Source organism: Channa argus, chromosome 12 (genome assembly GCF_033026475.1).
Source record: "Channa argus isolate prfri chromosome 12, Channa argus male v1.0, whole genome shotgun sequence".
NCBI lineage: Eukaryota > Metazoa > Chordata > Actinopteri > Anabantiformes > Channidae > Channa > Channa argus.
The window spans coordinates 11,829,350-11,853,215 of NC_090208.1; the positions used below are offsets into that span (position 1 = coordinate 11,829,350).

Here is a 23,866-nt window from a genome sequence, read left to right on the forward strand (position 1 = left end):
CTCATTTGATGGAATAGTAACAATTTTATTTATATCTTTTATTATTTATAATCAGTGGTTGTTGCATTGTGGAAACAAACATGTTTAAAAGGGTATAGTGCGCAAATTGATTCACAAATATGATTGAATGATTCATAGTAAGCTGGCTTGAGTGAGGCAAAAAGCATGCTATAAAGAGATGCAATAAAAAAGAAACCTGATGATATTGGTGCTCAGGGCAAAAGAAGCTCATAAGGAGAGCAGTGACTTTAAATGTGCACCACTGTTTTTTTTTTTGTTTTTTTTGGTGGGGGGGTTTCTGGAGTAATGAGAGGTGTAATATAGCTGATGAAATCGGGACCCTCTGGGATGGAATTGAAAATAAAGAAAAAGGAGGCATAAAAGCATTCGATTACAATGCCAACGGCTTTTCTCATAATGCAATAACCTTAAATTCCAGTGAAATCAGGTAGATTTTATATTTACAGCGGCATTCTTGCAAGAAGGCTCACACAAACTCGAACCGTACTATTAGGATGGCATTCAAACTTTAAAATCACCATGGGGTTTGCCTTTGCCAAGTCATGGATGCATGCATGCATTCGATTTTCCTGCCATGAAAAAAAATAAAAAATAAAACAAGAATTGAGAAAAGCCAGTCACAGGCTGAAGTGGTGAGGGAAGGCAGAGAGGATTGTCTTCCATCCCACACACGGTGGCCACAGCCGCTACACCGAATTAGACGCGGAATGAGATGTTTTGTTGGTGTTATTATGCTCACATTACGCGGATTGCTAGATCTTCCCCACTGGGCCCAGTGGGCTTAGTGTCTGAGAGAGAGAGAGAGAGAGAGAGAGAGAGAGGGGAGAGAAAGAATAAAAAGAATGGAGGAAGAGGTAAGAAAGCCAGCCAAAAAAAGCTGTCTGGCAAAATCACAGATTCTCTGGGTTTATTTAGACAGGGGGAGGAGGGGAGATGGTACCATTCACTATGGAGATGGAAGAAAATTGGAGTAATCAGGTCCTAATGTGCTCGGGCTTGCAAACATCCCTGGCCTTATTACATCAATGGAAACTTTTAAAAAAATGTCAAGCTTCACACTCCTTCTCCCTAAAACATTAAGATGATTAAGCCTCTCCAGTGGTGGGAGAAAAACAATGGCACTTGAAGTAATCGAGGCAGTTGAGCCATGGTCTTGGAATATTAATTGCAGCTTGAGCAGCCAGGGTTTCAGTTTTGTAGTCACACAGCTGTGATGCTTTTTATTTTTTGCCTAATTTCCTTGCTCTGCTGTTTGTTGTCTTTTACGGATTAATTCTGATCTTCCTACAACTGTGTGTGTGTGTGTATGTGTGTATTACATATATATAATTTTTTTAAAGGCCTGTTTTCATGGCTAAAATAAGCATGCAGATACCCTCATGAGAAGCGACTGAGTTGTTGTTTTCTAATTAATTAGCCAATCACTGGCTCTGACTGGCTACCTCAGAAAGGTGGGGTTGGGGTTAGCGAGCACAAGTGCAGCAGCGTGTTCACGGCATGACCACATTTTGGGCAGAGATGACACTGGCTGCCACAGAGGTGGTGTCTAACATAATGAACTTGATTCAATACAGCATCTCTCATGTCACTCAATATTTAATCAACGCCGGCTTCAAATAATGACTTTGTCATGCAGCACAGAAACAGCAAATGGCATTTGTGCTCAGCAGGGACAATCACATTTAGTATTACTCCTTCCACCCAGTGACTTTGCAGGAAATGGTACCCTGTCTAGGTGAGCCTGGTTATGAGTCAGATTACTCCTGAGCAATCACGTCTCCAGCAATAGGCTGTGCATTTATGATGGGGTGTTCCATAGAACCAGGCCAGACAATTATTTTTTATGATTATACCGTAATGGTGGTTATGAATGATAATCGCCGACCAAGGTGAAAGAGGTGTTTTTTGAGAAATGAAAACTATAGCCTGTCACTGAGTAGTCACTTCTCAGTGAAAACACCTCGCTTGTGAGATACATACAAAAAAGCGCCCTCCTGTCTTCTTATAGATTGACAACACTTATGTCTGCTCCTGATGGTGGTGAAAGGAGAATTTCAATGGTAACCGCTGACGGATGCCTAAAGAGGGAGGGAGGCTAACAGACTGCTGAGGTTGGCATTGAGTCTGTTAGCTAATTGGAAGGTGCACTCATAACTTACCTGAGATTCCCATTGACAGAGGGATAGTTCATCGGGAGCGGCAGGCGTCCGGCCGCCCCGGTCGATGACTGCCATCTTTTACACTGCGGGAGGGCAGGCCCCACAGTGACCAAGACCATGAGAGTCAAATTATGGCTATTTGCACACAAGAGAGCAATGGGAGAAGCAGGGGTTGGAGAGGGTGCTGGGAGAGAGAAACGGAGGCTGGAGAGAGAGGGTGGGGACTGGGCGGGGGGGGCACCTCCTGGAAAAATCAATGCTAATCACTAGTTGATGCACATTATGCAATTACACACACACACCATACTTAGGGGCACAGACACACACACCAAGATAATTCTGTCTTTCTCATACAAGCATAAGTACATAGAGCCAGTCTGGAGTGTTGCTGCAGCAGCAGTGTAAATGACTGACATCCAATTAAAACACTGTTAAGGAAGATGTAGTGATTACTGTCTCTGCAGCTCATCGATCACTGATGGGTGCAGCTGTCTCATTATGCTGTTAACTACCTGGGCCTATTTTTATTTATGTTTCTTTATTTATCATTCCCTCCTATCTGCACCATATGCTTCCGCACCATAACGGTGCGGCGTTGACCTTTTCAATGCGACCCTCCCACTCTTTGCTCCGACTCCAAGGCCGGAGCTTGAGGCACATCTGAGACAAAGTAAAGACGCGCTTAAGTAGCACACCACTGCGCCCACCTCTTCAGCTGGCGCGTCCTTTCGTAAAGTCACTGTGTTAATGAATTCAGAAGGAGATGGATCAGATAGCTGATGTATGCATGTGTTGCCATCTCAGCAAACTCTCTCCGAGTGCTGAAAGGCAGGGTGACGTCACGAGAAATGAGGGAGATGCGAGAGAAGAACTACTTTAGCACTTTGTCCCATATGGACAAAAAATACAGATGGAGAGAATAGAAAATCCGACTTCCTTCAAGCATTCATAAATTTAATGAGCAGCTCCCGAAAAATGAGCTTGGAGAGAGAGAGATTGCCAGCAGGTGGTATACAAAATCTGCGGAGTTACAAAGAAAGTCTTTAATCTTGAGGAGTCTCTAAAACTCTACCATAACATCATCATTAATGTTGAAGCACAGGTACATGCAGTCCAACTGTAAAATTAACTAGGCTTTGTATAGTGAAAGTTAAATTCCTGTTTTGAGGAAGTGTGTGTGTTTTAGTGTGTATTTTCTGCTTTAGTGTCTCTCTGTCCTCTTCCTTCCTACTTTATTCAACCACTGGCCTAGTTTCTCTACTTTGCCAAATGTTTGAGATAAATCAGCTGCTTCTGTCACTGTTCTGCTCGTCCTACCTCAGCACAAGAAGATCTCCAGACACAAGCACTTTGCACTGGTAATGAAGCCCATACAGTATCCACATGCACAGGCACCTGTGCACCATTATGCGTATAGAAAGCTGGGGCCATAAAGATATTTGCAGGCTACGTACAGCGAAGATGACGACAGCACTTACAGTACAAAGCAGAAGTGTTCGTGCAGATTAAATTTTCATCGAAAAAACAAGCCCAGCAGCAGTGGCATTGCTTTAGGTATGAAATGATAATTAATGCCTCTATGCTCTTTAATGATTACGGCCTAAATGCGCCATTATCAATTATTATTATTGTTATTATACTGCCCTTTAATTTAAAGGGCAACTTGATTTCCAACTTGCTTCCCACGCATTTCTTTGGTGGAATAGATGTTTATGAAGACATGAAAATCTTCTACTTCTTTTCCTAAATATGCTCCTAGCTGAAAAATGTCTCCAGATGACATCATCTGTAGGAGTTTTTCAGTTTAGTTCAGATTATGTCATGTATTTGCTCCTTATTGAGGCTGTAGTATTGGTCATTCTGCTCATGTTTAAAACGCTTCTGGATGACATCATCTAAACTCCTGAAGATGACAAAATCTCTTACGAGTTTTTCAGCTCGATAAATAGATGTTTTAATACGGTCGTAGCAGACAGACGTTTAGAAGCATAAATATAAATAAGCTTCCCAAACCAGAACCATGAAAACAAGTTGTAAATGTATGAAATCTCGCTTCAACAGTCCCCTAAAACATAAATAGGTCATAATCAGACTAACATCTGAGGTGATGTACTGTTGGGCAGCAACAATTGTCACTAATCTGCAGATTTATTTTCTTAATTTATGGATTAATCACTTTTAAAATCCTAGAAAATGACCAAAACAAAAATCTTGCAAATCACAAAATACAGTGCAAAATTTCCTCGTGTTTAGTTCAATTAGCAGTCCCAGAACCCTAACCACATTTGTTTAAGAGTTGCATCACACAACCAGAAAGCAGCAAAATCCCAAAACCCCAAAGCTGGAATTAGGATTGTTTTGCAAATTCAATACAAAAACGATTGTTTAAACAAATAAGCAGTCATCAGTCAGTTCTCTGTGGGTCCACAGTTAGATTGATTAACCTATATACAAGTGCTACTTTACTGTACGGGATTGTGTGTGTGTGTGTGTGTGTGTGTGTGTGGTGACAAGCACTTTTACCCCAGGAGAAAGATGTCTGGACTCTCCTCTCGGCCTATTAGGAAACTTTTAAAAAACTGCTTTTAAAAGTGATGTCAGGAGCTGGAGAGATTGGCCATTATTAAATCTTGCTGAAAGTTGACCTGCTGAGACTTGTATACCTCATACCTGCAATATATTCATTAGCTCCAAACTACTGTACCCTGCTATCATCAATAATTTTGCACAAGTTATTCTTTAAATGAAATAAGGGGGCACTTGTGAACCTCTTAAGTCCCTTTTCATGTCTTCATTTCTACCATTTTAATTAGTCTAATTTCAGTGAGCCTGTGCAAGCACATTGGCAAGCACAGAGAAATGCACTGAGTGCTTCCTCTAACACGCAATTCCTCTCTGCTGGCACAGCTCTGTAAGACAAACACAGGCTCACAGCTGAGGTGCTGAACACAAAGCCTGCTGGATGCAACAGTGGAGAGGGAGAGCTTTGCGGTCTTTACCTCATTCTTTATTGTTTTTGATGTTGATAAACTTTATGAACTGTAGTCAAAAAGTCAAAAATATAACGATACAAGAATTTGAGTTGTATCATGGTCTGTTATCGTAAAAAACTTATGGTAGCAAAGATAGATAGTGGGTGTGTGTGTGTGTGTGTGTGTGTGAGAGTGTGTTCGTGCATGCATTTGTTGCACAGCCATCATATTGGTCGAGGGTAGGTTACACCTTGTCAACCAGCTGCAGGTCGATCACTGGACTAATGTTTTTAAAGATCAAAAAGCTAACATGATTATCGTTATGTCATCAGTTTTTATTATGTTAAATTGCGAGCACAGCTCATGACAGCCCTCATTCTTTCCGACATTTTTTATGTTAATTAAAAATTCCAGAAGATTTCTGCAGAAGCTTTTACATCCATTTCTCTATTTGGGGGTCAAGAATCACAAATGGTCCGTGAAAGACTGTCGTATTGCAATTCAAGTGTAAAATTCAAAAAGAAAAGTCAAAAAGAAATTGAAGATACTAGGGCGGCACTAATAATGTGGTTGCATACTCTTCTTAGAGATATCTGAATAATTCATACCCGCAGAAATGTATTCCTTCCTCTTTCTTGTCTCTTGTTTGTTCCTTCTTCTCCCCTCATGCATCTTTCTTTTGTTCTTAATATCTCAACCTCCCTCCGCCCTCTCTTCACGTCTATCTGTTCAAGCTCGGGTAGTAGATGGCTGACATGGACATAACTGCTACAAGTCAATCACAAGCCCATCAGGAAGCACACAATTAAAACAACCCCTTACTTCTGTACTAGCACACTCGACACTCCGGCGTGACATTTTTTGGCATATGAATGAATATTTCATCAATACGACAGTGAAAGTGTTTTAGCCCTTGTTGTAAGCTTGTTGCGGCGAATGGACAGAAAGAAAACAAAAGAATGCATATGAAATTAGAGGGAGGGACTGCCAGAGTGGCCATGGGAGGGAGAACGCAGCAGTGGGCTGAGGCATTAACACAGACATTGTCATTGGCAGACTTATATCGATCTGTAAGCCAGCCCTGTGTAAGTGAAACAGCAGTGGAATCTAGTGACGTGCTTTTTCTGTGTCGGAAGGTGTGACTATAGGCTATTCGTCTTGGGTTGGCGAAGCACAGAGCTGCAGGGTTGTGGGTCTGAGCGCTCACTCGCTGATAGGAAAGGGTTTGGCAAAGCAACGGTTTGTTCAAATGCAAGAGACAAGCTTTTAATTCACACGGTGATGCAGTGCTTCATATACAAAGACTCAAAAGAACCAACTTGTCTGTGTATATATATATATATATATATATATATATATATATATATATATATATATATATATATATATATATATATATATATATAACTATAAATTGTTATGTTCTTTATTTTTTAGCTCTGTACTGCTCTGTTCTAATCATAGGCCTAATTATCTTTATTAAATTTAAAAGTTATACAGACGCGCAACTTCAACTCGAGCTTGGCAAGTATAACAGAAACATTTGCCAATAAACAGTAAATCACATCGGTTGCTAGCCATGTGCAGAACTGGCCACAATTCTGACAGTTATTTGCAAATAACTGATGCGATCTTTATTGTCTCAGAAATGCGGGGACTTGCATTCACTCATTAGAAGTCGTCTCTGTATGCCACAAACAGTTTTTTTTTAAATCCCAGCTCCAGGCTTTGTTGTTGCTGTTAGCCAGCAGCAGCTGTGAAAAACTTTCCAGCCTCAGCAGCTTAGTTCTTTCTCCTTCCAGCTGTTTTCTCCCTCCCAGCAGTCCTCTGGACCACATCGCGTGTTTTACATGATTGATTATTTAACGCTTAACAACTGGTTATGTGATCACAGATGATAAGGCCCAAAAAGCCCTGATCACATTTGCACTTTGCAAGCGATCATTCAAACACACAACAGATGTGTTGTAAGTAAAAGTGATTTACTATTTGTGTCTAGGTAGGCACATACATTATGCTGAACAAAAGGCAACTGTTGTTTTTGTTTCTGTAGGCGCAAGATGTGACTGCAGCCTACAACCACTAAAATCCCTTTAAAGGAAAGTTGCTTAAGCTCAATTTTTGCTAAGAAAAACAAAAGTAGTGTGAGATGGTTCCTTCAGAAATAAAGCCCACACTCACAGTCCTTAGAGTTCTGACAGTGCATCCCAACTCCTTGTGCAGTCACTAGTCACTACTTCTAATTGTTGTCACTCACTAAGGTCCACAATCCCCCTCCTCACATTGTATCTGCTGGTCCCTACACCATCACATCTGCTGCATATGTGACCACTACTAACGTTTAATTAATGCCTAAATTCAATTTAAATCAGCATTTCCACACTGCGTGGGGAGAGAAAACATGATTCCTGCTTGTTTAAGGTCTCTCCCCATGTACTACCGCCCCCCCTGCAGCAATTCAAAGTGAGAACACAGCATAGCAAACTAAAGGAATTTTTAAGGTGTACAGTAAAGCACAATTCCCTCTACAATTTTCACAATAGCTATCCAATTTCACCCCACTGTTAGCCACCAGTGCCCAAGGACACATGACAGATTGGGCTCATAGCCTACCCACTCTTTACCCAATACAGACAGTAGCAGGACTATTAAAAATAAAGCCCATTCAATTTATATCACGGTAGTATTAACACTAATGAGTATATTAGTTTCAGCCTGTCACTGGGAATAACAGGCAACATTGATCTCTTGTCATCATGCTCATAATAGATTTTTTTTTCCTTTCCTCTCATTCCTGCATATATTATTGTGCTGCTTTCCCTTGAGTTCCTATGGGAGTTGCTTTCACATTTTAATCTTTCCACTTTAAGAAAAGGCAAACCCGCCTCTGCGCACAGCCCATACTAATCACAACAGTTGCTGTTGTGGTGGCTTTAATGTATTTTTAGTTGGCTGCCAATTTGTATGCAGTGCAACCTTTGAATTATCATCTGGATTTTCATACATTTCTCCCTCGCCAAGATTCATCTCCAGAAAAGTTGCTTTTTCCAAACAAACAGGATGAGGTCATATTGGAACTCAAATCCCCAAATAAGACAAGGCAATTTTATTACATTTATTGTCTCAGTAAGACCTTACAACCTGATGTACTGTCTGGACATTTCTTCACAATTGCTAATATTAAAACTGAGTGGGACTCATAGTCCCAAATGATTAAATGACCTGAAAAATCTATGAGCCATGGATTACTATGGACTGTGTGCATACAGCTGACAGCTTCCTGCTTTGATGTTATTCATTTTATTAGGTTGTAATATTAAAAAAATGCGTACATATCTTATGTTTGAATGCTGGTTTGTTTACTTTTAAGTCCATCTTGGTGAATGTGTTCTATTCTAAAAACCACAATGGATAGTAATACTACACGAATGGCATTTTGTCTGAAGGAAACCAATTAAGGCACCTAATAATCTCTAGAAATCTATTTAATAACAGGTCAAACGTCTGATTTGTAGGAGGATGTTCACCATTTTTGCAGCATAAAAATGATTATCCCTGATTGCACCTTAATTTGTGAGGGATGATCTCTTTGTGTGGAAACAATCCTGCCCCCTATTACCTCTCTGCACACGCTCAGTGTATTCTCTATGAATAATCATTTTAGGAACATCACCATCAGTGCAACCATCCACTTAGCCCAGTCCTTGATTACAGAGTCTATTTGACAGACTGTAGAGGACAGTGAGAGTTTTGGCCTTACCCAGGGGACACACTTGGCCCTTCCAGTAAAAAGAGGCCACTAATGGAAGTGGAGGCCCTTGTCTCCACTCTACATTTTTATGCAGGCAATCCAGGCATTTATGGTAATCATAAAGCAGGGCCAAATGGATGGCGGGGTCAGCTCCGAGCGCAGAAAAACACTGAGTGATGCAGTCTTGTTTACAGCTGCGTGTGCTGCCACCTCCCTGTAAGTTCGGCTACAGCAGGTGTCGATGCGAGAAATCTACATCTAGCAAGGGCCCTAGAACCCACCCCCCACCCCCACACCCCCAGCCCCCCATGTCTGTGTCTGTCGCTCTCTCTGTCTCTCTTGCACTCTCTCTCTCTCTCTGTTTATAAACCTCTGGGGGCAGTTTATGAAAAATTCATTGGTTCAGAGGGGCGAGAAGTAAACTTAATGTGGAATGTTGGATGTGTTTTTTTCCCCCTCTTATGTCACGACACCACCTGTTTCTCATGTGTTTGAGCAAATGGGTTGCTACGGAGGGAGCAGAGGTGGCAAAAGAAGAGAAAACTGTGGCTGGTAAATCATTACTAATTATTGCACTTTATTAATATGCAAGTTTTAAATCTGGATTGTCTGTGGAGATGCTCCACCGTGATTGTGGCACAGCCAGGAGCAGAATGCTAATTTCTTTTGCTCATTTTCCCTGGTTTGAAAATCGTTATAGCTGGTAGCGCACACACACTGGCCTGCCAGAAACCACAAGAAGCTACAAACCTTTGTCCACGCCGTGCCATCGTGGGTGAAAGAGGTAAACAGTAATAACCAAAAACAAAAAATGGAGAAACTAAATTATCGGAGAAGTTTAAGCTTTGTTTGTTAGACGCAGCCAGGGGTGCAGATTTTCCGGCCCACGACTGTTCGGAAATTGCCTCTGCTGAGTGCAGATGCTTGGAATGCACATGACACATTAACTTCTCTTAATGTGTCTGTCAAAAAAAATGGTAGGAGATGCTTTCGGTGTGGGGGCGAAAATGTGCAACACTTAACGAGTCATTTAAGAATATAATTTTCAATTATGAAGGGGGGGGCAAGGAAAAAAAAATCACTTTAGGTCCAGATTAGATAAAAGACTGCAGTGATGATTTTACAGTGCGGGGAGCATTAAAACGAAATTATGCTGTGACACAGTAATCTGATGTAATGCAGTGGAAAAGCTGAGACAGAACTGAGGGCAGGCACAGTCTAGAGATCACGGTGGGTAGTCCGTTTGATTGGCAGAGGGAGATGTCCCGCTGGATTTTACATCAGCGTGTGAATAGTTGTTCATTCACAAGCCAATGAGGTGGAATTAAGAGAAACAAAGACAGACGTGTGCATTAGGCAAAATCACTTTCCAACCAATCCTCCCCAACTGCACTTACTGCAATCAGAGATGCAGAGCAGAATTACAGGAGCACTGCTACATATTGTTTTGCACAGCAGGCTGACAAGGACAATAATAATGGAGTTTGTTACAGCAGACTCTTATCACCTGAATTTAATCTCAGTCCACTGGAATTACATTCTGAGATCAATTCAAATATATTGTTAGACAATGTAATCCGCATCTATAGCCTTACAAATCCCTCACTGCATTAATTCATCCCATACAGTCCTCAAGATTAATAGTAGGCCGGGGCGAGATGTGATAAAGTCTGCAGAATACATTGTCCCAGTGGCCACCAGCACAGGGGCTAATTTGGATGGCGTTCAATGGGAGCACACAGTAGTCATTGTTAAGACTGATCAAATTTCATAGGCGCTCGTGCTATGATTAGTTTGAGGAGCGAGTTCGTTCACTGATATAAACCTACTGAGAGCACATGAAGAAGGAAATACTGATACTGTTATTGGGCTGAGAGACCATAGGCAGATCGTTCACGTGTGCATAGAGATGTAATAGATTTCAATGTAACCACCTGCAGTCAATTGCCGAGTAACCTCGTTATAATTACTTTATAATTCTGACAAAAAAATCTGAATCTTTGTCAATTAAATAAGAGACACAGCGAATGACAAAATGGCAAAATGGTATAGATTGGACATTAATCCCCTCTAATCCACCTGTGAGTAAGAATGACAAGGAACAATTTCTATGAGTTTAAAGAAAACGGCTGCAGTTTGCATTTCTTCATATTTCTGCACAACTCATGTTTTACATGGTTCATTTTTCTTTATCACCAAAGAGAAAAATATAAAAAAAAATAGAATCCATTTCCAACACCATCTGTAGCCTCCTTAGCAGAGTACAACTTCACACCTATGTCACAAGTCTCCAGTAGTTTGCATGCAGAAACACTGTTTCTGCTAGGTCATGTGCGTTTCCAGCCAGTACAGCCCCCACATCCCGGTGCTCTACAGCAAGACTCACTTAGATTGTTCATCATAGAATTTAAAGGAAAAATAAAGGGAGTGCTGTGTAAAAAGTAGGTTGACAAGGACATACTTTAAAATCCTTTACTGTTGTTGCTGACAGGTGACCTGTGTGACATGAAATGTAAAAGTAGGTTTCTAGGAAACAACATGCAGTGCTTGGGTGATCCGATGCAAAGTAGTAGTACATTTATTGACAAGGTGGAGGAGGTGGATGTCAGTGGTGGGTAAATTTGGGATTCTGGAGGTGAAACAACAGCAGAGGCAAACCAGGCAAGTTTGGGGTGCCCAAACGTGCCTTGAGTGCTCCACCGCTACTACTCACCTGTTCCTGATCATCCTCATCACCTCCCCTACATGTTCCGTGTATTTAAGGACGTGTTAGATTGTTTTGTTTCCCGTGTGCAATGTCCATTCCAGCGTGATCTTCCTATCTTGTTCGTAATAACTATAATAATTACAAATTAATAATTATATTATCTTGGCAGCAGTTTTGAATTGGGACAATACGACTTTAAGGGGAAAGGCTTATACGGAAATACCGTTGTCAGTCAGGAATGATTCGGCCTGACTCTGACTCCTTTTGGCTAATGTTTTAAATCCTCTAGGCAGACAAAAGCTATGCATAGATATGTGAACAATGTCCATGAGCACGCTTGGGTTAACAGCAAGTATACATCCACCTAAAGTGGCCCATCGACCCATTTAGAGGACGGCCTTGATGGACTTCTTTGCCTGGAGACCCTCCAGAGTCTAGGATTGCCATTGAGTGCCATGAGTGGTTTAGGCCAAAACAGCCCTTTTGTTATGGTTGGAGACATATCTGGGTTTGCTTAAAGATTTTGTGTTTAAAGTCATTGTTAAATCTTTTTCTCTTAAGCCAGGCCACAATCTTTGAAACGTTAACCAAGTATGTGTAAACATACCCACACATTAGCTGATTACCTGGATGTTGTAAGAAGACAGAATTGCTCCTAAAGAACTTCAGTTTTTCTCAATGAGGTTTATGATACAATATGTACAATAACGTCTCTAAGTAGAGAAGTGGGTTTGTCTAACATCATCATGTAAATGGCACAGCTGCAGCCGTGTGCCAGCACGAGAAGAAAGTAAATGACTGGAACTACAGTAAAGAGAAGAGCAGAGACAAACTGTATATGAATCATTTTCTGAAATCCAGAGCCAAGCTTATGTTCTGAAATATGATGCCAGCAGCAAATGAGGGATGCGTTCTAATGTTTTAGCCATACAAGCCTTAAAGTCTAAAATATAATTTACAAAGCCTTATTAGAAGCATATACATACACATCGATTCTCAGTCAGCCACTCAACTCTGAGATAAAATGAAAATGTCCCCTTAAGCAAAACTAGCAGATGAACTGTTTGTGAGGTAGTTCAAAGCCAAAAACAATCTCACATTCAGACCAGGCTACACAGTACTGAGAAAAATGCATTCAAGTTGGAGGAGAAAAGAAAGAAAAACGATCTGCGTAAAGCCATAAAATACAATTCATCTTGTCGCAGTCCCTGCGAGGAGCGTGTAATCACAATGACACACTGGTGTAATCCATTTAAAACACTTTGGCTCAGGCATAGGCTGCTTTGACTTCCTCTGCAGGCTTGTGCCATCATCTTCATTTCAGACAAGTTTCACTGACTGGCTGCAATTAGGAGAAATGTGTAAGCTGCCTTGTCGTCCACCTGCTTGGGCTGCCAGGCAAGCATTTTTTTACTGGGTGCATTACATGAATGGCAAGAGTGTCAGCGGGGGGGGGAGGGGGGGGGAAGAAAGAAAAGATAATGACCTGCTTGTCTGAGGCAGAGGTGAAGTGTAAGCCTTACCGCCTGTCCACAGACATGTAATCTGTCTCGAGAGGTGCTCTCTTTTGGCGCCTCTGCGTTTTGACTTTCTGAGGCAAGGTAGACCCACCCAACCCGAGTAGGCAATGAGCCCAGAGTAATGGTGTCACCAGAGCATTGAATCTCATTCAGAGTTGCTTGAGCAAACATTATCTCACACTGAACCATGGCATCTTGAGGGAGGGCTCTGGTGAGTTATTACACAGTGAGTTTTAATCTTACAGGAGGAAGTACGCTGTTCCCTTTTTAATGTAGGCAACACACAGAGCACCCTGGGTCCATTCTGCATGCTATTGTCTGTGCAGGATCGAGGCTAATTGAACTAATTACACACTTAAGAGGGAGCGAATTAAACATTGTGCTGGCATTAAACTGTGGATGATTTATACTCACCTATAAACTTTGCCCAGGACTGCTGCCCCCCAATAGCGTGTTAATGCATTGTTGGTTTAATTATGACTGTTTGTTTGTTATTGGGCATTCCTAGAGGTGTGGAGTACTGGTTTTAGTATTCAGTTAGATATTGTGACGTGGAAGTACAGCAGGGTTTCCCGTGAGCCACTATTGCTCCCTGTTGCGACATTTTAACTAAATTATTATTTTTATCATCCGCTTCATATACATGTATCAGAAACATTAAATACATACTTCTTCTTTAAAACCCTCAATAACAAGATAAACTTGATTCCCATTATCAATTAAATACACTGCATGGAGCAACTGACATTTACTTGACCAATATTTCAAATGCAGGAAAGGAAACGTCTTTAAACCATATTTTGTAGTCTGCATTTCAGTCTTTAAGCTGCAACTGATTAAACACATCAATCAAAGTATTGCATCACTTGCTAACTGCTTCGCTTGCTTAGCAATATCAATTATTAAAGGTAACATATTGGGTTTTGGACCTACTGTTACACACACACACACCCAAGCATTCAACTGATCCCATACATACTACTGCCAGGCAACATCAATGCTCTACACATGACACTAATATCCGAAAAAGAATGTAATACAGTGATGACTAATTTAAAAGACTGCTATAATGCTTGTGAGCCAAGAAAGCTACAGTACACACAATATTTGTAGGTAAATATTTATCAAAAATTCATTTAAAGAAATCTCTAATTTTTAAAATGTAAAAAGCATTTCGTTTGACATTTTCTAATGATTTACTGTATCTGCCACCAGTTAATTCACAAATATCAACTTGTCCAAAAGTTGCACAGATTAGACAATGTGCAAAATGGAATCTTTGTATCATAGTGGGAAAGAAGCTGAATTAAATAATAAAAGCCAACTCGTGAGTGGCTTTTACCTCACACCTATTAGAACACGGAAAATGTCAAAATTGATTGAAAGCTTCTTTTATATATATATATATATATATATATATATATATATATATATATATATATATAATTCAAATCTAAGTCCTACGCTAAAGCTCAAATTGTTTTCGGTCCAACAAAGAGCAATCAGTCCAACCTAGCTGGAAATCTCAGGTCTGGTAGCCAGGTAGGTATAATCTGCCAGGTCTTCCCAAAGAATGACTCTTATCTTGCAAGTAATAATGTAAACTTTTTTCCCCCTCTCTGAGCATATCGCTTTCCCCAAGTCAACAGTTCAATCTCACCTTTCTCGCCCACTTCTCTCTGAGCAGCAGATGCCATCATTTTTCTTGCCCCCACCTCCTCTTTTTCTGCTTTATTCTGGGCCCACTAGATGGATCAGCTCTCCCCTCAATCCGTGCTTCCACTGCGCCTCCTCAGACTGCAAGATTGATTTGTCTACAGGACGCCTCTGACCTTTGATATGATCCGATAAGGGATGCGTGGCCCTAACCGAATTAGGCAATCAAGGGGGAGGCACATTAAGCCTGAGATGAGGGTGTTTCCCTTTCCCTCATAGCAAGCCTCTGCCTTTTTCCATGATGGTTAGATTCAGCGTCCATCTCCTGCCCACCCCTATCAGACGCCCAGGGGAAAATAAAAGATGTGTTTTCAAATTGCACTTTGCCTAAAGGCTCTTCGGGCCAAATTTAATTTTCACCTTACATTGATTTTCCCCTTACTCCCAACTCAATGGATCCTAATGCTATCTATGGTGTATTTCTGTCCTGTGCAGGAATAAAGGGAGACCACGCTCTGGACTAGTGCATGTCAGAAGACAATGCACACAATACGTCTTCTTTCAAGTGTCTGGGGAAGGGAGTGATTGAGAAACTGCCCTTTAGTTCTTTTTTCATGCCTTTTCTACCATCTGCAATGTTTCCAAAAATGTATTTCCAACGGCACTGGATCCTCCTGTTAAGCCTTTGCATCAATGTGTGACAGATCATTTTATTTATTTATTTATCTTCTACTCTTGTTTCTTTTTTTTCTGCCAACCAATTAAGTCCAGATGTAGCTGATTAAAACGGCAGACTTGAATGCCTTCTGGTGTGAGATTTCGACAGCACGCGTGCTGTGTGCCTGACACTTTTACTTCTAAATATACACCTGGCACCTAGGGATTGTGGGTTTCATCTTATCTCCAGCCAGTCGCAATTATGTCACAATGAGTCTGGGCCTGAGTTGGATTCACACCTTTGAGTGGTTCGGGTTAAAATTGAGAAGCCCTGCAACCCCTCAACACTGCCTGTCAACATGATTGCTACAGTATGATAGAGCTCGTTTTATTTTTTTTTTAAACACATAAATTGTATCATCCTTTAAGACAGCTCTTCAGCCCTACCTGTTTTGACATTTTAAGAACCACTGGGGTGTCAGGGCTGAGTGAATTTCCATGGCATCCCACCTTAAAAAAAAAAAAAAAAGTTGACAAGCCAGACAGAAGAAAGGATGGATTTTGACAGATCCAGCCTTCTTTCATTGGAACTTGTGAAGGGGAAAACAAAGAGAGAAAGAGGAGGATAAGGGAAGGGGGCGGCTTCCAGGCGGGCGATGGCACTGCAGAGCCAATAAATGGTGTGAAAACACACATCAAGTGGCACTGATACACATGGGACATGGTATCATAAGCCACGACACATAGCCAGGCTTGGGTAAGAAGAGATGCTGGCTGTTTGTCTGTAAAAGCAGAGTGACGCAATGTGGGGTAGCATGAAGAGATGCAATCCTATCCTTTGGCATGCTGGTACGCCTTGCTACCATTTGTTTGTCTTCTTGAACTCACAGAAAGCTCAAGAAGCCAGGGTCTTACATAAACCCTACCCAGTATGGCTCTGTGCTGAGAAACTGATCCTTCCCAAAACCCTCATTGTTATTCTCTCATGATGCCGAGGGATCTGACGAGCACCCACAGCCAAACCTACAGCAGGGCTGAGTGGGAGCTGGGAGTTAAGGAGGGGGGGGGTACATGTGTGCTCTGTCAGGGGACTGAGCTAACTGTACACACAGGATTACAGATAAAACACAACTTTCAAAGCCTTTGCTGTTGAAATTTCCATTATTCTATCAGCACATGATCATCACTTTGTTTTCTATATCAAATTCTTATTGTCCATGTTGCTGTCATGTTAGGTTCCTTTATGAAATTCACATTTGTGGATTTTGTGGTGGGCCATGACTATTTAAAGCACACCGTGGGATTTCTTTGTCTAATTGAATATTCACTTTGTAGAATACCTTCACTAACTCTCAGATCTTCATCAAGGGAAACGAGCTAAAAAGGATTTAAGAATGTCCAGCGTAATAGACTCGAACACACTTCAACAGGTGTCCACTTTGTCTTAGAGATTACTCCCTCTCGCCAACGTTAAAGTCCTCGAGACTGTCCGGGGTTTGATTAAAAAGTCGATGGTAGGCCTTGATAAGAAAGTGTCTTCTTTCAGTCTGATCAAACACAAACTGGCCTCTAGATCCTGTGAAATCTATGCCGAGCACTTCCACCTCGCTATTTACAGTTTGGAGCTCAGCTCCATTCAATGAAATATGCATAAAGCACCAATTGCCTTATCTCTTTCAATCTTCTCCACCCCTTATGCAAAATAATTCTGTCATGATCTGCACAGAAAATCCACGTATAGATTTAAATGTCTATTTAATCAAGTCTGGGAGTAGGATTCAAAGGACGTCCACATTTACTGTGGCACTGCATATATTTTTACTTAACAGGGAGACTGTACTTTACTGGCTGTAAAACAGTATTAATAAGTTATATGATTTGGATTCTAGCTTCACTAATCCTACGACAACAGTCGGACTATTTCATATTTCATATGAGGAATTTTTTTTTTTTTTATCTGGAGGGACTTTCGAGAGTTTTTTTATTAAACTGAATAAAGTTTTCTTAAACTAAACCCTGTTTAAATTCAACTTCCAAAGCTTCCAACGTGTTTTCTTGTTTTTCAGTAAAACAAAAGTGCCATGCCCATAATGGTGGGGAAATGAAATGTTGTTCACAGTGACCTCCAAGTGACTGCTGGAATGGCTCTGAGGTATGAATATAAACATATAATAGTGTGAATCTAAGGCTGCTCGGACAAATGAGAGTGCAGCATCTGCCGGTAAAACTAAGCTAAGGCTTCTTCGAAATATTCTGGTGAGGAGTATTTTTGCCAGCCCTTAGTTTTTTTCTCATTACTGACCTGAGCGAACGGTACGTGAGGAAGCTTTGCATCAGTGCTAAAAAGGAGATGGGAGAGTGTCTGGAATTTTAAGCACACCGTGGATGAAAACAGAGAATGAATGTAATCTTGAGGTCAGAGGCGGCTGATCTGACAAAGACTACAACAAACTGTCACTCGAGTTCACTTTCCTCTTCTGCTACTTTATTTTTTTTATTTTTTCCAAATGCTTTGATTCGCTCTACCATTTCCCATGGTGGAAGTCCCTCGGATAGCAACCGAGTAGGTCTAATTGATTTCTCTTGTTCATGTCGGTTAGAGGCAGCATCGAACTGTGCAGAGTACCCTGGCTCCAGCTCGCCTGCATTATTCCTCTCTGTTTTCTTCTTCGCCTCCATATCCCAGTAGACTGTAATGCCAATAGTCAACATGCCAGCGCCCTCTGAAATCTTTTAGGGCGCCAGATATCGGAGGAATGCACGGGAATGGCATATGTGCAGAGAAAATATCCAGAGTGCGGTTCTGTTCATGTGGCTCACGAAAAGGTCAAGATGTAAGATCACATTGCCATTTGCTCTTTAGAATCGTTATCTAAGCTAACACCTATGGCACCAAAAGAGAATCTCATCTATGTTAACTTACAATGGATGTAGATGATTGTCAAATTCTCTTTCACATGGCTTAATAGCAGTTTTTAAGTTGTGCTCGCAGTGGATGTTCATGATATTGTGTCCATGGTGGTGCACATAGTTATTAGTTCAGGCAGGGATTCTGAATCAAGGCAGCACATCCATTACATTCTTCTCTTGTCTTCGTCTTTTTGTCAGTACCCATCAGTTTGTGAGTTCTTGTCAGATCAGAGCACAGTGAAAGTAGCATGTCTTATTTTTTTTTTAATTTTTTTCCCCAAGTTCAACTGCACAATACAGGTGCAGGTTTTCCTTAGGCAATAACAATACAGCTGAGCCGAGTAGGGGAAACATCAACCACAGCTTTTAGTACTGAGATGAATTTCAACTCATGCATGGTTGAGCCTGGGTTACAACTCCTGCTACCACGAGCGAGTAGTTAGCTTATGGGAAATAATAGAGTACTACAGAGTACTGCACAGCCTTTTGTTCAGTCACTTTATACTGGGTTAAAGGTTAAAATGGCCAAGCGCAAATAAACTCGGAGCAGTAAAACAATCAATATCTCGCTCCCTTCAACTAGCATCATCCATGCAAATGTACACCGCAAGGCTACTGCACAGTGGGCCCAACATCCCATCATTCATTCAAATGTCAGAGCAACATATTTAAATATTACAGGGTTTCATTCCTATAGCTCAATAAATATTGCATTTTGCCAGGACTGCTTAGAATTGTCTGCAGCGTTAGAAGCTCGTGCCAGTTTAAACAGCTCAATTATCAGTCATAGAGTATTGTCACACTTGCTCACAGCTGAGTTTTTTTTCTTTGTGCATCGCCGGTGATGTAACAAAGTACAGGAAATCAAGCTGACACACGAGGAGACAAAACACTCCATGATATGATCAAACTTACTGTCAGATATACAGTATACTGTGCTGTAACACAACTACAAAGTCCAGCTGTCCTTTAGATGTGTCTTATGAAGAGAGCAACATTTCTATTTTCTGCGACTTTTATTTTCACAGATGTAATTGAGGAAACATCGTCCTTTTAATGATGACATCATTTCCTGTTGCTATCTTTGTTTTTGTGGAGAATAACTTATCCTTGTCATACTCACAAAACAAACTAAATTAGATTATGTTTAAATCAGAAGCACTAGATTAGTCTACCTTCAGAATTTAGGTGGGTGTTGTGAAACGACAAGATGCGTCTTGGATTTAGCATTTACGGGTTAACTTTCACTGGCACTTATGGCAATTCAGCAAACGTTCACAGTTCAAGTTTTTAAAGCTCACATAGCCTCAGCAATAATACCAGATGCTTATCATTCTGGCAAAAACAATACAAATAAATCATAGGTGGACCATGCAAACTAAATACATCTGGCTACATAAACGCTTTTGTTGAAGTATTAATATGTGCCTGTGTGTATCCAGCAGTAAGAGTAAAATAAATGGAAAACCCATTTAATTGTATGATATGAGGTACCTGCATTAGTTTACCTCACCATCACACAGATCCAGCTTAATAGCATTAATGTTTCCTGGAGGGGGCAAAAAGTTTTTGTTAAACAACTTAACGAGTGTCTGATTTATGATTGGAGCCAAGTGCCTGATAAACAAACAGCACAGGTGAAGGAGTTTTATCTTATGCAGAATTTTCGAAGAGAGAGATTAAAAAAAAAAAGAAGACAAACATTTTTAAGATTGTGTTTCTGTGCATGGGCCTGAGTATACATTTGTCAGTGTGCTAATGCATTGGCGTTGCTTGTTGTGAACAGTGTGAGCATAAAATGGCTGATACAGTTACATGTGCATTAATCAAAATGACAATCTCCACACACCTAAGCTGAATATCGCCTCCTGATACACTGCACTGTTCTTTGCAGACATGTGGCTATCCATATTTCTGGTTATGTGGCAAACATGTCTACACAGATCTGTATCTACATACCGCAGTTTTAGAACGAGAATGAGATGAGATCTTGTGCCACGCAGCCAAGAGAGTCGGTAAATTTAGCAGCATCAGAACATCCAGTCTCAGAGATGTCGACAGAGGGACGCTGGCACCCTTATGAGTGAGCAGCTCACTCTGCGAGAGATGGGAAACTTTGGCAGCTAATGCATCAGCTAGCACAAAATGAAGCCCGCCCCATCCAAGAGCATTAGGATGTGGATAAATAAATAAAACATTGCCGCCATGAGAGGAGAGGCAATGTGACAGCGGGATATTTTTTCTTCTTTCATGTTGGCAGGCACAGACGGTTTATTTTGGGATGAATCAAAATTTCCTGAAAACGCCTGCGCCAGGTGTATCTAATTATCTGACAGCACATCCTCATTATAAAACGGCCCCTGGGAGTCAGCTACTCGACTTTGCCTAGCCTTGGACCACAATCAAGGTGTTCTCGCAGTAAAACACAGGGACGCTTCCATAGGTGTACTTTTCTGAAAATTGTTGTCTTTCAATACTCTACATCATTGTTTTCCTTATAAGTCATGTACTTCTATAAGCATAGTGGCTGTAGTGTGACAAACCTCTCTCCACATAACTAACGAACACGCAATGCGAGAGGGAGGAAAACACGCAGGCATAAATTTAATAGCAGCTCCTATGATAGCACCTTGCCATCTCAGCCATGCCCCGATTATGTCACCTGGATGAAGTTTATGAACCATAATTACCGCTTACTCCAGTTTCACTCTCTAGGGAGGAGCAGCAGGCAGAAGAAAAGTGGGTGTGTTGTCAACGCAGTCGCAGTAGCACAACCTATGTTGAGGCGTAATTAATGAGAGAAAAAGATTTGCAGAAATGCGGCTCTCTAACAGTCTTCTTGAGGTCAATGTGAAGGAGCTTGTGCAACTGTGAGCAAGCAGACCTGTCTTCCCCGCTTACTACTTCTAGCTGTAGCTCAAATCCCATGCAGCAGTGATTGATGCAGGCCTGGCGAGTAGTTTTGGGAGCATCACTCAAAGGGAAGACGAAGGAAAATTGCAGAATGTTGGCAGTTTATAAAACGGGAGTGCTGCTGGGTAAAGGATGGCATGGGACATTCTTACCTGGGCCTAATCCTTGAAAGCTTTGCAAAGCTGACAGTAAATGATTCAAATCCATTTTTTTTTTTAACCCAAAAATGTGTTTACACATCAGTGATAAGTGACATTGACGAGTGGTGTATTTTGACATTTTGTGGCATTTCAAACTTTTGTGCAAGCAATAGGGATTTAAAAGGATGCGGATGGGGTTTGTCTTATGTTGGAACGTTTCTGGTCTTAATGTACACATTTGGTTAAAGATAGAGAGACAGATAGAAGGAAAGCCATGCCTTATAAGCTTTGGATCAGCAAATCTCTGTAATCCCGGGGTGACATTAGTGAAATGCTGCTGAATCCAGTCCTAATCACAGTCAGAAAAGCGTAGCCCCATCCTTGCATTGCTAACAAGACAATTACTTAACTCAAAGCAAGCTGAAAATGCATTATTGAGCCAAGTCAGGTTGTTCTTGGCCGTTAAACACTAAGTGCCATAACGCCACCGTTTCCTGTCCTGTGCGCTTCCCATTTAGCACTTTTTTTGAAATACAACAGTAGCCTATCTCTTGCTCTGCCTCATGACTGGCAGACCGTAATGCTATTACCTCCCCTCGATGGTCATGCTCACTTAGCCCTCTGTCACTCTACACTAGCCAGGGAAGACACATCTCCCTGGCTGTGTGAGTTGTCCTTACCCTCATTTGCGATTGCTTCTCCTCGGCTTGCTACAAAATACTGAGGCGCACAAACTTTTCAGTTCATTATCTCGCCTTTTAGAGGCTCTTCCCTTTTTGTTTTTTTTCTTTTTGCACTGCAGCAAAGTATGACCGCAAATCACAGCTAATTGGTTATATATGAATCACTTGTCAGTAGTAGTCTGAGGAATACTCTTTAACAAAGAGACAGGGCTGTGTAAATCATGGAATTTGGTAACTTCCAAATAGAACAGGGAGGGGTTGTGGGGGTTGGGGGGGGTTTAGAGCGTGGACCTATGCTGACACAGTACTGCGCATGATCCACTGTCAATCACCTTTCAAATCTGACATCAAATGCTTTCTGATAACATCATCAAAATGGGGGACCAACTAGATCTACATCACTCAAGCACGCACGCTACCACGCATGCATGGAAAGACAAATCAAAATGCACTCCCGAATCAAACATTTAACCAAAGTTTCTCAACACGTCCCACAACAAACACACATTATATCCTCCAACTGTCTGTACGTGCTTGTGCATCCTCCGTTCACTGAGAGGAGAGAGCGTCGTGTGGGGCAAAGATGGCTCGGGGTTTTGAGCACAGTATGTTATAAATGATGAGGATAAAAAAATAAAGAAATCAAGAAACATCTCGCCACCATCTGGAGAGTCAAGGCGAGCAGCAGACCGGTGCACGTTGTGCGCTACATTATCCATAACGCAGCTCCAAGATATGGAAAAAAATGCGCCCTTGGCACCTGCTCACATCGCAGCACGACATAGAACTTGGAGTATAGGAACCAAACCGACACTTAATTCCACACACAAACAACAAGACCAGCTGCTTCAGCTGCAAGTCACACAAATAGAAGATGCAGAAAAAAAGTCTTTCCACTTACTATGCACCCGGCGGTAGAATGCAAAGCCCCGGTAACTGTAATTAAAATGGAAGAATAGAAAAACAAAGCACACGCTTATTGGAATTTTCCTCAAAATAAACTCGGTGGCATAAGTAGATGCGTGCACTCACAACCACTAAGCTTTTGCATGTCCAAATTGTCCACTTACCGGAGCTGTCCGATTAAAATCCCTTAGGAAATTCCAGAGGAGTCCTTTCTTTCTTCTCTCAAAGTCTGAAAACAGCAATGCTCTTTCTTATTCCAAAAACAGGGCCCTGGTTGAACTGAAAGAGAGAAGAAACCAAAACAGCCACAACAAATTCCATTAGAATTGGGAGTCCCCCCAACACCACCACCACCACCAAAAAAAAAAAAAAAAGTGTTGACATAACATCTGTGAAGAGCAGCAAACAAAACAAAAAAGGCAACTCGTTATAAATTGGCGGAATGGACAGATGGTACCTGCTCTCTTTATCACTGTCGACTAAGACCATAAGAGCGGCAATAAGACGGGCAGAAAACTGAGAGAGCTGAGCTTTTCCTAGGAAACGCAGCCCCAGCGTGCTGTCAGATTATACCAGCGCGCACACTACCACACACACACAAACACACACACACACACACACTGTTCCCGGAGACGGCTGTAGAGAAAGAGAGAGAGAGAGAGGGAGGGAGGGAGGGAAAGAGGAAGAGACCGGAGACATTGGGATGCTGCGCTCAGAGCTGCACTTCTCACTCCAGCCGCTTGATGGCCAGAGAGGCTGACGGTGGGAGATTTGCCCCAGCGCCAAACTCAACGGCCAAAGTGTCCTTCAGTAACATGCAGGGCTGGTGAGGTCGAATTACTCATTATAATAATAAAATATATCTATAATA

At 41.4% G+C, this 23,866-nt stretch overlaps 1 protein-coding gene across 28 annotated transcripts in view; it reads right to left on the bottom strand.

Moving 5' to 3' along the window:
• Positions 1–23,608, bottom strand: part of LOC137137115 (receptor-type tyrosine-protein phosphatase delta-like) — a 337,728-nt gene extending 314,120 nt beyond the window's left edge. For 17 of the 28 annotated variants that reach the window (XM_067523019.1, XM_067523010.1, XM_067523008.1 and 14 more), the window contains exons 1-3: positions 23,453–23,608; positions 23,160–23,274; positions 22,991–23,025 (exon numbers count right to left, since the gene is read on the bottom strand). The gene's annotated coding sequence lies outside the window, so the exon portion shown is untranslated. The remainder of the gene's footprint in view (positions 1–22,990; positions 23,026–23,159; positions 23,275–23,452) is intronic. The other 11 variants (XM_067523029.1, XM_067523020.1, XM_067523018.1 and 8 more) reach the window with 1 other exon arrangement.
• Between the last annotated feature and the right edge of the window lie 258 nt (positions 23,609–23,866).